Source organism: Lycorma delicatula, chromosome 1 (genome assembly GCF_047948215.1).
Source record: "Lycorma delicatula isolate Av1 chromosome 1, ASM4794821v1, whole genome shotgun sequence".
Taxonomy (NCBI): domain Eukaryota; kingdom Metazoa; phylum Arthropoda; class Insecta; order Hemiptera; family Fulgoridae; genus Lycorma; species Lycorma delicatula.
In genome coordinates, this window is record NC_134455.1 from 333,202,611 (window position 1) to 333,215,467 (window position 12,857).

Sequence of the window (12,857 nt, forward strand, 5' to 3'; positions counted from 1 at the left end):
TGAATATGTTGTAAAAAGAGTTTATCATATCTTAATGATCCATGAAATTTAGAAAGAAGAGCCCCCATACTTTTAACTTAACTCAACTTCATCACACAAGTTGTTCTACACTCAAAGCATTTTTTCAAAATTTGATTTGAAATTATCTATTGAAATCACCCAGTATATAACAGAAAAAACTAGCAAACCCATACCTCAGCTGTCACATTACAATATTGCTTTATTCCCTTTTTTTTTCTCCAGGCGCTGATAACGCACAAGCATTTTTCGCCCCAAAAAAAAAAACAAAAACATTGTGCCGGTTTCAGAAGCTATTCCACACAATCAAGAAACATGACTAGATATGTCACAAAATAATTAAAAAATTTTTAGACATAATTACAATAGAAAATAGAAAATAATTGATTAGAAACAATTATAATGATGTGTTACTACTTCTAAGTGTTCATTTACTTGTAATGAGTGTGATATGTAATATTTTTTATAATATTACATTACTTGGCAATAGTTAAATATAAATGATGTTGTTCCCTCCCTTACATTTTTTGATGCTGTGTTTGTTGTGTTGTGACATTCATCAGACATTTTCAAACCTACAAATTATATTGGACCATGATTTTCCCCCGATTCATCTCTGTTACAGTGTCTGAGCAATTGGTGCTGTGCAGTGAATCACAATTTCTCTTGGATGAAGGGTTGAAGTCTTCTGAAATTTTTACTTACCTCTAAACACAGTTAAAGAAAAATTTATACTACAGGTAAGAATGTACAATTCGGCAAAATCATAAAAGAGAATGTGTTAAAAAAAATCTCATTGACATACTCTAGTGACAGACTCTTAAAGTCTCATTCAACATGAGACTTTTTTTTGTCATCTCTGACAATGAATTGTAAATTGACTAAATTCTTTAGGCTAATTTTCTAATAACCATTTCTAAACTGGTCAGATTAGGAAAAGGTTGAGTGAAGAGGAAATATCAATTAAAAAGACCTTCGTAATTTTTTTAATTACTTAATCTTGTAAATTAGCAAATTCACTATTTCCCCTCCCCCTGAGTCAAAGAGAGCAGTTGTACTTGTAACAGCAATCTCTTTCAAAAATGGCAAATGCAATTTTTTCAGCAGCCAAAATCATAGTTAATTATGTTCTCTTATGTGGAGCCATTACTTTGCTCCAGATAAAAGAAGCAAAGATTTAAGTTTGGTTTTCCTTAAGATGGTGCTTATCTTCAGTGCACCTTTAATAACTGTAACTCTCCACCTACTCAAATGGTACACATTTTCTGCTACTTCAGGTATCAGTTGTTATGACTAAGGACAGTAAATAACATATATTTTGAAAAAATTACTATCTTATAAAATCCAATGATTTTATAGCGTATATGTAGAATGATTCATAAAGAATGTAACAGATTTTTCAGATTTGTTCTACTGGTGAAAAAAAAGAAAGTTCATACAAACATAGGTTCCGAAACGCTTCGTTAGAAAGTGTCACTAGCAAAACATTTTGCTTGATTTCTGCCTTCAGTAAAATTAAACCAGACTGCAATTCATGGGATTGAAATTAAGGGACTAATTTAGTAGTTTTATATGAAATCCTGACCTAAAAAATTGAAGAAAAAACCAAAAAAATCACTTTTAGTTTTCAAGAAATCCAAGGTAAAAGACCAAAGAATGGAGTTGAAAAACACAATTTTATATTTGATGTAAAATAACTCTGTTAAGTGAGTAATGAACATAAATATTTTAACAAAATAATAAAATAGTATGAATAATCACAGAAACTAAACACGATGCAAGAATTTTGAAGTTTATTATAAAGAAAATATATCAAAATGTAGCAGATTTTAACTAGCTATTAAAAAACGAAATTTTCTAAAAAAATTATGATTTTTGTATTAGTTTCTGTGTACTCAATTCATCATTTTACTCAGAATCAAATTGTCTTATTTTTGTTTTAATTTTTTATGTGTTTATTACCATTTAACAATTATTCTATGCCAAACATAAATAGTGTAAATTTTTCTTGTTAGATTTCATATAAAAATACAATCTATCCCTTTCGGGTCCCAAGAATTGCAATCTGGAAAAATCTTTTGCTAGCTGACACTTTTGATGTTATAATCAGACTGTGGTCATTGTCTTACATTTAAGGTTGTAGGTCTTGATGCTGGCTAAATGCAGAAATGTTGGCAAGAAGGTGCTGAAGGGCGTAAGGATTGTTGGATAACCAGTGAAACTGGTAAAAAAGGAAACCTTGGTTACAGGTAGCCTTTCTGTTGTAAACAAAGATATTGAAATTTGACAGAAGCTTTCAAAAGCGCCTTTGTATTAAATTCATTCTTACATTATATTAATTATTAAAGGGTATTTATTACATTTATTTAATTAAAGTGTATCCTAAACCATTAATTTACTCTAACTTTTGAAGTTTGAGAATAAAAGCAAACTAAATAATGAATAATTTATTCCATCAGTATTTCTATGGCATTTTCTGTGACTCTATGATAAATTTCTGCATACCTGTCCTACCATATTATAATGTGGTAGGATAGAATGTTTGTTAAGGTCTTCCAGGATTGCTGGCTCGTCGATTAACTCTTGGGCTTGATTAGTCCTAAAAAACAAAAGGTAGCATGTCATCAAATTTAATGAATGTGTTGGGCGATTTAAATCTACAAGTTTGTGGTTTGTTTGGTAAAGTTTACCTCAATTCATTCAGTGTAGTGGGTCATGGAACCAAGTGTTTTATAAGTCTAGCCTATTCACTTTAGATTCTGAATTGTCCTGTATCAATATTCTGACACAAAATGACATCAATTATTTTGACCCAAAATATATGATTTCTGTATAAGATTTTATAGTGCTTTACAGATAAGGTATATTTGAATATAGCTGAATTTGATTTGTCAACCTACTGTATCGTGTAAGGGAAGGGAATAAATGTAAATCACTTCCAGTCCTATGTGTAGATATTTTTACACTTCTTGCACGTAGTCATATATGATGTTTTTCAAAGGTTTATTTGTTCCTGGTCTCCCTCCCTATATGCCTCCGATCAGACAATAGCTCCCATCTATCTAAACAACTGTATTGGTTTAGAATATTGCATTTGCAACAATGATTGATTGTGATGTGTTGCTGAGACAGGTAATGATTTCATTTTAAAGTTTTTGAGTTTCCTAAAATCTGAAAAAATCAGAAAAATAAAATTACATAAACAAAATAAACAAATAAAAATTCATTTACATAAACAATCCTTTCATGCTAAAATTTATGTTTTCAATTACGAAAATCAAAGATCATTGTTGTTTTCTGAATAGCAATAATTTTCCACCTTTTGGATTACATTATTACTCACCTCAACTGAAAAAGATTTTTGGAGAGGTTTAAACAAAAATGTTGCTTCAGTTTCTTCAGAGATAACGAAAGTTATCTCTTTTCGTCTGCAATGGTTTGTATAATTCAGTTTCCCATTGGCTTGCTCTAACAAAGCATCTTTGTCAGATTTCCCTCCTTTAAGAGTGTAAATCATATTTTAAAATATTTTTCAAGTTATTTAGTGTGCTGTAATTTCTGTTTGCACAATGCTACTGTGGTTTTTTTTTAATTTTGCCGATTGTTGGGATTTTCCAAGATATTTAAATTTAATTTTTTACCAGTTAAATGTTAACAGAAATTTACCTTGAATGTGGTGATCACTTTCTGCATTATGCAGAAACGTTTCTTGATGTGAACCACAATCAGATGAGAGTTTTATGATATAAAAAATTATTTTAAAGTTTGATTTGAATCATACTCTTAATGCTAAATTTTTTTTTATAAACAAAAAACTCAGGTCAACATAAATAAAAGATAATACTTAAACTATAACATAATAAAATAATGTTAATAATAAACCACACAGTATATAGACTAGTAAATGTAAAGAATCTTTTTATTTTTTTGATATGATTTAATCTAATCCTTGTCTCCCCAAATCATCCTTCTCAAAGAATGTAGTGAAATCTGAAATTGAAAAGTGCAGGAAAAATTAACTTCAATTTATGATAAATATTTAAAATATGGTGGTGTATAATTTGTGTGTGACCTTTAGAAATATTTTAAAATAGGTTTGTAATTTTTGAAATTTTTAGACACTTTTCATTTTCTTATTACACTTTATAAAAGGCTGTGGCATGTTATTTATTCCCTCATTTTCTAGTAGTTTTTTAGGTTATGTTTTTACGTAGTTGTATGTTATTACTGGTTTAATAAGGTAATCAGCACTACAGAACCTTTCATGCAGTACTGGTTGAACTTGTAATAAATATTTTAAGACCTGAAAACACTAATCTTGTAAATGCTCCAGACTCCACCATTGAAAAAAAATCCAGACTAGTAAACATGAATAATACAGATACAAGCGATTCAGTTATTATTATTGATATGAATATTTTTATGTTTATAATACCCCTACTCACAAATGTTATTCTCTTGAAAATTGTTTATATCATACGTCAAGTATAAATACTGGATTTAATAGTAAGAGATTTAATAGTGCAGCTAAGTATTACTGAGAGATTTCACAATTTCATTCATTATGTTCTACAACTGTCTCCTATTAAATGTTACTGTACCAGGCAACAGGCAAGTTTTTCAATTAGGATTGTGTGGAACTGAATCAAAGAAATTTGTCTGAAGTGGGTTGCTGTTTCCCATTTTAAACTACAAACCCAAAGGTGATCTTAACAAGGAATTGTACATTTTGATTTTTCAGTATTGTACTTTTACATATCACCTTGATTGAAAAAATGTAGCAATACATCGCCAATTTCCTTTGCATTAGGTTATTCCATGGTCAGACTCTGCTATATACATATCGATTCCTTGATGAACAAGTTAACATAAAGAGATTTGTTAGTTTATGCTATCTCATTTTCAGTTGCAGAGGTTTTCTCAGCACATTGCTTTTAGGCAGATTCTTCACTACTTTCTTAACAGAAAAATCTCACTACAACCAACAATACTGTACAGTAAAACAGTAGTGATTAATATGACTCGCATATGGGCAATGATCAAGCAAGGGCATTCCCAGGCTTATTAACTGCCAAAGGTTTTTTGAGAATTCAAAAATGTAATGTGCTTTCATATTGATTTTTTTAATATGTTATCATTGCAAGAGTATAATTTATTCAGCTTATTACCTGGAATTGCCTCTACAATCTTTTGTACCTGTTGCATACAATCTGCTGTAAATTTTATGTGTAACAGAAAATAAAAAATGACCAGAAATTCCTTCGTACTGGAACAGTTACTTAATTTAGTGCATCAGGTCCTGCGGCTTTATAGTTTTTCTTCAAAGCTTCCTTCATTCTTCTAAGGTGAGAGGGTTTGCAAATATCTCTTCGATAAAAATCTTTTAAAATATCTTCCTCCCAGCAAATGCTTTTTAACAGATTAATAATACTTTGTTTCTTTTAATCTTTCTACACTGTGCTAGTAATGTTATTTTAGACACTAGGAAATAATGTTCCAAATAGATTTTTCAGGGCCTGTTTAACCTTGAGTATTCCTGACTGTCATTGAACATCATTTTTGTTGATAATGACAGCCAAAAGTACAAATATTATTTTTTTAGGTATGCTCCCAAATTTTGCGTTAAAATATCCAGCCGTAATTAAATTATCAGTTGTCCATCTTTTCACGTCCAACTGGTCTTTCTTTTAGTCTCTCAAGAACATAAGCATAGAAAATATGAAATAACTTGTTTCTTCAACCTCGTCAAAAAAATTCCCCAAAACATGACCACCAATGCTTTGTAGATTAAAGTATTGGTGGGGTTGAAGAATTCATTCCTCTTCATTTTAGTGTCTGTTGTCCAGTTGTCAAATATAAACCTAGACAGAGGTCCTACATCTGGTGCTTTTTAATGAGGTTGTTTTTTCACACTTTCCCATCCTGTTAAATGATTGAACTAGCCTGTGATTGTGTTTTGAAAATAGATTGATATTAAATCAACGTGGGTTCAAGACTGAAATACTGAAATATTTCCACAGACACAGTACTCTTTAAATTTAGACAAAAGATCTATATAAAGTAAAGCACAGCCTCCCAATTGTGAAACAAAAGTGAAATTTTGCAAACTTAGTGAAATTAACATTGAATTCTACCCAAAAATGAAGGATATACCCTTCAGTTGTATTTCTCTGACTTAAGTAAGATTTAATCTCTGATCTATCTACAAAAATCTCTATCTACAAAAATTAATACTGCAGACTTCTTCAAAAAAGTATCTAGGGAAGAGGAGAAACAAAAGTGATCCAAAATTTGAGAAAAATTACATCCTGTGGGAAAGTAACTGCTAAAAAAATTTACAGTTGGAATCACACATTACATGTACAATCTTTAGTGTAGAATATCAAAAACTTTTGAAACTTTTCTAATACCCACAATTGTTTCAGTAAGTTTTATGTATTGTAAAAAATGCACTCAAGAACTTTAGCAAACACATTGAATTGTTTTGCCTGGTAGTTTTTTTACCTGTTACCCAGTTTGAAAACAGACTGAAATTTTCCTTCTTTAGGAAAACAAAAGGTAATGGCCAAATGTGAAGCAGTAGGCAGCATTTAGTCAAGTAAGAGAAAAAGCTATCTGGGCTTAAATATCTCAATAAACAGAAATTGGACTACTTACATAATAGGACTATGTTCATAATTTATCAAAACAGTTGACAGAGAATTTACAGTACCAGCAGAGCAGTATGTTATATTTACTGCATTTCTTAATGTGTGTGTGTGTTTAATCCACATAAATTAAGTCCAATAGAGTATTGGATGGACTGGAAAAATAAACTAGAAATTCTTTGTCTCGTATATCTGAAGTAAGCATTTAGAATTTTATCATTTAAACTTCTCACTCTTAATACACGGAAAGTACTCTTAGTTACAACTAATGTTAACTAATTTTTACGGCTGATAAACACTGATTCATAACAAATAAATTGGTTCAACATCTGTATCTCCATGGGTTGAAATGTTCCAGAGGTAATCTGGAAATAAAAAGAAGGGAAAAGAAATCAAGAGAAGGGCTAAAGATATCATCGACCAAAGGGGATACCTCACTAATTTCTTCAGCATGTATGATTAGTATTGAATTATGTGACTAGATCATAAAGTTTGTAAATAAAAACTCTGTAGTGAGGTAGGTTTTGATGATACTCTAATATCTATTTTCTGCTGGAAAAGTGTACAATTATTCAAGAGCAGTGTTCTTTTAGTCTCCCATTTTTTATGCAAGTATTAATTTTACTTGTATGATGTGATATAATTGACATATGCTTAAGAGAATTTGGTGTGAAATAAGAATGGCAAGCGGGTTATTTATTAAATATTTTTTTAATTTTAAGCATTAGCTTATGAACAGTATACTATTAATTTCTGAAAAAACATACATATTCTCTTAATCTTACTAAAAGTTATTTTCCAATCTTAAATCTACATAATTCTGTTATTTTATTAAAGACAAAATTACTATTGACAAGTAAAAGAGAGAAAAAGAATAAATGTGGTTTTCAATCAAAATTTAATTGAAGAAAGAAAAAAATATAAATACAAATTAAAGATATTAACTAAAAAAAAAAAAAAATATTGCTAAAAAACCAATATTCAGTGTAATATTCTGGAACGACACTGTCAACTTATTTAATGAAAAGTTCTAAATATTTGTCAATGAAACAAATTAAAAAACAAAAATTACATGAAAAAATAAAATTGTGAGTGTCAAAAATATATTAACATATAAACAGTAAATTAATATTTTTTTGTGAATGGAACCAAAAATACTAAGAAGACTATTATCAATTTACAAAAAATAAACACAATTGCACAAATGAATCACATTTATTTATTACACTCAAGTATTATTTTATCGTATTGAATTGACAAACAAATAAATATAATTAAATAAATAATGTATATCTAATACATAAAAAAATAATGTATATCTAATACATAAAAAAATAATTTGTTGTCAACATGACATGATTTGTAAACCTTATAGGACGAGATTAGAAACTTTTACCTATCTGATAAAAATTATAGGAAAAGGATCGAACTTATGACTACAAAGGTATGAGATCCTTCATTTCAGCTGAGATAGCCTAAGGGCTTGTCTGTAACAGAAATTGATTATTCGCTCATAGTTTTAAATGTAAACTTTTAGAATGTAGTTCTCGTGATTGTCAAAAATCACACGAGAACTACATTCAAAAATAGCTGGTATCTGAGCTACTTGAAGTTTACTCCAGTATTTCTTCTTTACAGCAGCCTGGCAGTGGTCAGGAGCCACCATGAATTTCTACTCTGTTGTTATAATGCAGAAATACATGTTTTACAGACAGGTAAAATCATAATATGCTTAAGTATGAAGCTATTTGGTTATACTGTGATTGTAGAACATGCAAAAGGTACAGGTACACTTGCCAATTGAAAGTGGGGTGTTTACCATTCTCTTTTGAAACAAGTTTATTCTCAATGTTCTGAGAAACTTTATCTTTTGGAAGTTGCATTTTCATTTTATAAATATCACACTTTGGCAACTGACTATTTTTTGTTTTTAGATACAATATAATCATTTGCAACTACTTATATCAAAAGTGGTTAGTGTAATTTTTTTACACAACAGATAGTTTGGAAGACCGGTCAATGTGGGCTTGAACCGCTGCTGTAAGTAGTATACTTACTTTTAATAAATAACTACCTTAAATTTTTTTTCTCTTTAAAAAAAGATGGTTTTTAGTTCACCGTAAATGAGTTGTTTATAGTGTAAACTTTTTGAATTTGTGCTTTTTCCTGCTGGCTATAGACAATCATTCAAAGTAATTTCAAAAACACTAAAATCTCCTACATTATTGCATTAACATTACTATTAATAGAAAGTTTGAGCTTACAAAACGTGAATGAATAAATCCTCAAAACATACTTCTGGTACAGCATTCAGACAATCTATTCAAAAAAGTCTGTTATCAAATAATTTGTTATAAAAATAACTATGATGGGGCAACATTATGAATTTTGTTCTATCAAGAGTTATTTTTATCTTTCATGTAAATATAATTATTGTAATATCAACTAAAACTATGTTGTGATCAAACATCTAGGTGTAGTATAGTTATTAGTGTTAGTACCACTAGTATTTGGCAAGCCATGAAAAAGTAGCTTAATAATCTTCAGAGTAAAATTCACCCAGCAGCTAAACACTTGTGTCCACAGTTTGACAAATGCAAGTATACCTCTTCAGTTCCCATTGTGGTAACTATAACACACTGCACATCCTGTTATTCTCCAGTTCATAGATTGTGTGTGGATTGTTTGTTAAACTTGTCCTGTCAACATTCCCCATAAATAAAAGTTACAAGTTTGGTGACTAGGGTAGCCATAATCCTCTACTTACTGTTCGCTTACAGTAAACGGTTATTAAAAAAAAAAGCAAGTGACCTCTCTGATGTGTGACAAGTCACCATATGCTATATGCTGTGGAAAAAGCAGGACTTTTCTTTTGTCAGCTTTTGAACATCATTCAAAATTGTCAGGTAGAGATATCTGTTGTCGAAAAACATTGGACCAATAACACTCGGCAAGCACAGCACACACCATACATATCTCTGGTCATGTAATGGTACCTCGTGTATTAGGTATAGATTTTCAGACTCCAAATAACTGCTGTTCTGGGTATTTAATTATCCTGATAAATGAAACTATGCCTAATCTGATGTTAAACAAACAGGTATAGTCGATCATATTCAACAACCAGTATCAGTCCTATTTTTTCTGTTGTCCAGTTCTTTCAAAACCACATTCTTTAGGATTCACATTCCAACTTCAAATTCTTTAGGACTTTTCTACAAGTTGTTCTACAGTCCGACTTGTTACAATAGTTTTCTGACTAGAAATGCGAGTACTTTTGTTTGTTTTAATGAAAGATCAGGCATCAACTCACAATTTCTTCATTTGCTGAAAGCTGCGACGAATAGGAAACCCTTTACGTAATTAACTGCTGCGTTTCAAAGAACCGGTTCTTATGTAAGACTATGCAATATTCACTCACTCTGGTAATAATACGTCGCTGACAAAGAGTGGAACACAATATACCTCACCATACATCAAACAAACTGTGATATTTGTTTTAGCATACCTACTACTTAAGTTGTGCTTAAGGTAATGCAGTTGTCTTGTAAATAGATTATAAAATTGTCTATATATTCATCCAAACATTGAGATGAAAAATACTGCATAAGATTTGTGTAATTTGGTTTGAACAAATTTAGAATCAAAAGATTAGAATTGCATGTGCAATCTTAAAAAGTGTAATCTAATATTAATATTAGATTACTGGGAAAGAAATGTTTCTTTCCCAGTTATTTAAACCATCCAAATAAAATCCATATTTCTTAATTCTACTTTACATATTGGCACATGTAATTTCTTTGCTTTCCGATGGTCTTAGATAAGATATATTGTACTGCAGCCTATAGTATAACATACCTTAATATCTGCTATTCTTTAGTTCTCATGTATTCAGCCTCTGGAATATCTTTTTTCAGTCTTCAGAAGTAATCGTGAAGCACACTCAAGTTCTTTTCCTGGTAGTGTTTCCATCATTGATACATCCTGATGAAAGCATTCAGTGTTCATCACTTAACACCAAGGTGAGGTGAAAAATAGTACAAATGTAAATTTTAGACATACTGTATTACAGTTTTTTTAAGTTTACTTATCAATTCTATGTAGTTCTCAGGCTTTTACCAAGAATGATTTTAACAATATCTGGAAATTATACCCATTCTGCTTTCTCAAATTCATTCCAAGATTGAATCCTTCATTAACTTATGTAGCTAATGTATCTTTAGTCTAAAATAATATTTTTTATTTGATTTTTGCATCATTAATCCTGTGAACTCTCAACTTTGCCTTAAAGTATAAAAGCCTTGACTATTTTGAGCCATTACATTGACAAGTTTTCCTCCACCAAGGTTTATTAGTAATAGTGCAAAAATACACGCGCTTTGGATTCACAAGAATTTGACAATATGGAAAAGCCAGGCGATACTGCAAGGTATCAACTCAACTGCAAAACTTACTCCGGAGCAGATATTGATAGTGACCATAATTTACTGATAATGAAATGTAGATTGGGGGTTTAAAAACCTGAAGAAAAGGTGTCAGATAAATCAGTGGAATTTAGACAAACTTGATGAAGAGGAAGTGAAGATTTTTGAGGAGGACATCGCAAGAGGTCTGAGTAAAAAATGTTGAAGAAGAATGGGAGAAAGGAATTTCTTAAATCAGCATAAGTGAACTTAGGCAGAACAAAGAACTGGTAGAAAACCTTGGATTTCAGACGATATATTGCAGCTGATTGTTGAACGTAGAAAATATAAGAATGCTAGTGATGAAGAAAGTAAAAGGAACTATCGACAATTAAGAAATACTATAAACAGGAAGTGCGAACTAGTGAAAGAAGAGTTAAGGAAAATTTTGGGGTACATAAATTAAAATCTAATAGATTCAAAAAGAGTGTTAGTCATGATACCAAAGAAAGCAGGAGCAGATAAATGTGAAGAATACAAAACAATTAGCTTAACTAGCCATGCATAAAAAATCTTTAACTAGAATTCTGTGCAGAAGAATTGAGAGGAGAGTGGAAGAAGTGTTAAGAGAAGACCAATTTGCTTTCAGAAAAACAAGGACAAGGGAAGCAATTTTAGGCCTCAGATTAATAGTAGAAGGAAGATTAAAGAAAAACAAACCAACATACTTGGCATTTATAGACGTAGAAAAGGCATTTGAACCCTCATTTTAAAAAAATGAGGGTTCAAATACAGAGATAGAAGAACGATTGCTAACATTTACAGGAACCAAACAGAAACAGTAATAGTTGAAGAATATAAGGAAGGAAGTCAAACGTTTCCTATCCCAGTTACTTTTTAATCTTTACATAGAACTAGCAGTTAATGATGATAAAGAACAATTTATATCCGAAGTAACAGTACAAGGTGAAAAAATAAAGATGCTATGATTTGCTGATGATATAGTAATTCTACCTGAGAGTAAAAAGGATTTAGAAGGAACAATGAACGGCATGGATGAAGTTCTACGCCTTCAGTAATGAAATGTAGTAGAAATTATGGCGGTAGAAGAATTTTGTTATTTGGGAAGTAGAATTACTAAAGATGGACGAAGCAGGAGTGATATAAAAATGCCGAATAGATAGGAGTACCTGAGAAGAAAAGATTTTTGAAATGTGGTGGTATAGGAGAATGTTAAAAATCTGATGGGTGGATAAATAGGTATTGCGGCAGATCGATAAAGAAAGAAGCATTTGGAAAAATATAGTTAATACAGATATATAGGCCACATATTAAGGCATCCTGGAATAGTTGCTTTAGTATTAGAGGGTCAGGTAGAAGGAAAAAATTGTGCAAGCAGGCAGCAACATTTGGAATATGTAAAACAAATTGTTAGGGATGTAGGGTGTATACCGAAATGAAACGACTAGCACTAAATGAGTGCTACTCTCTTTGGTCTGTCTTTTAATAATATAGTGTTTAAAGTACATTATTGTTTCGGTCGTCTGTTCCTTGTGGGAACCGTATGTCTTTATCACATTAATTTCTTCGATGGTTGTTGGTCCACTTGAAAAACAAATAAACATGGAAGCTGAAAGAGACTGCAACCAATGTTGTCGGTTGAGGGTTGTATGCCGTCTAGTTTTTCTGTGAGGACGCTATCCTAAAGTCATAAGTATTGTGAGGAATAGCCATGCTGGGTATGTCTAGGGGATTTTCCTGGACATATCTGGTGCATTCAACAATCTGT

General features: G+C 30.8%; 1 protein-coding gene across 1 annotated transcript in view; it reads left to right on the forward strand.

Moving 5' to 3' along the window:
- Window positions 1-655: 655 nt before the first annotated feature.
- The window catches only part of LOC142334272 (caspase-6-like), a 62,290-nt gene continuing 50,088 nt past the window's right edge, over window positions 656-12,857 (forward strand). The window contains exons 1-2 of the mRNA XM_075382181.1: window positions 656-758; window positions 10,583-10,687. The gene's annotated coding sequence lies outside the window, so the exon portion shown is untranslated. The remainder of the gene's footprint in view (window positions 759-10,582; window positions 10,688-12,857) is intronic.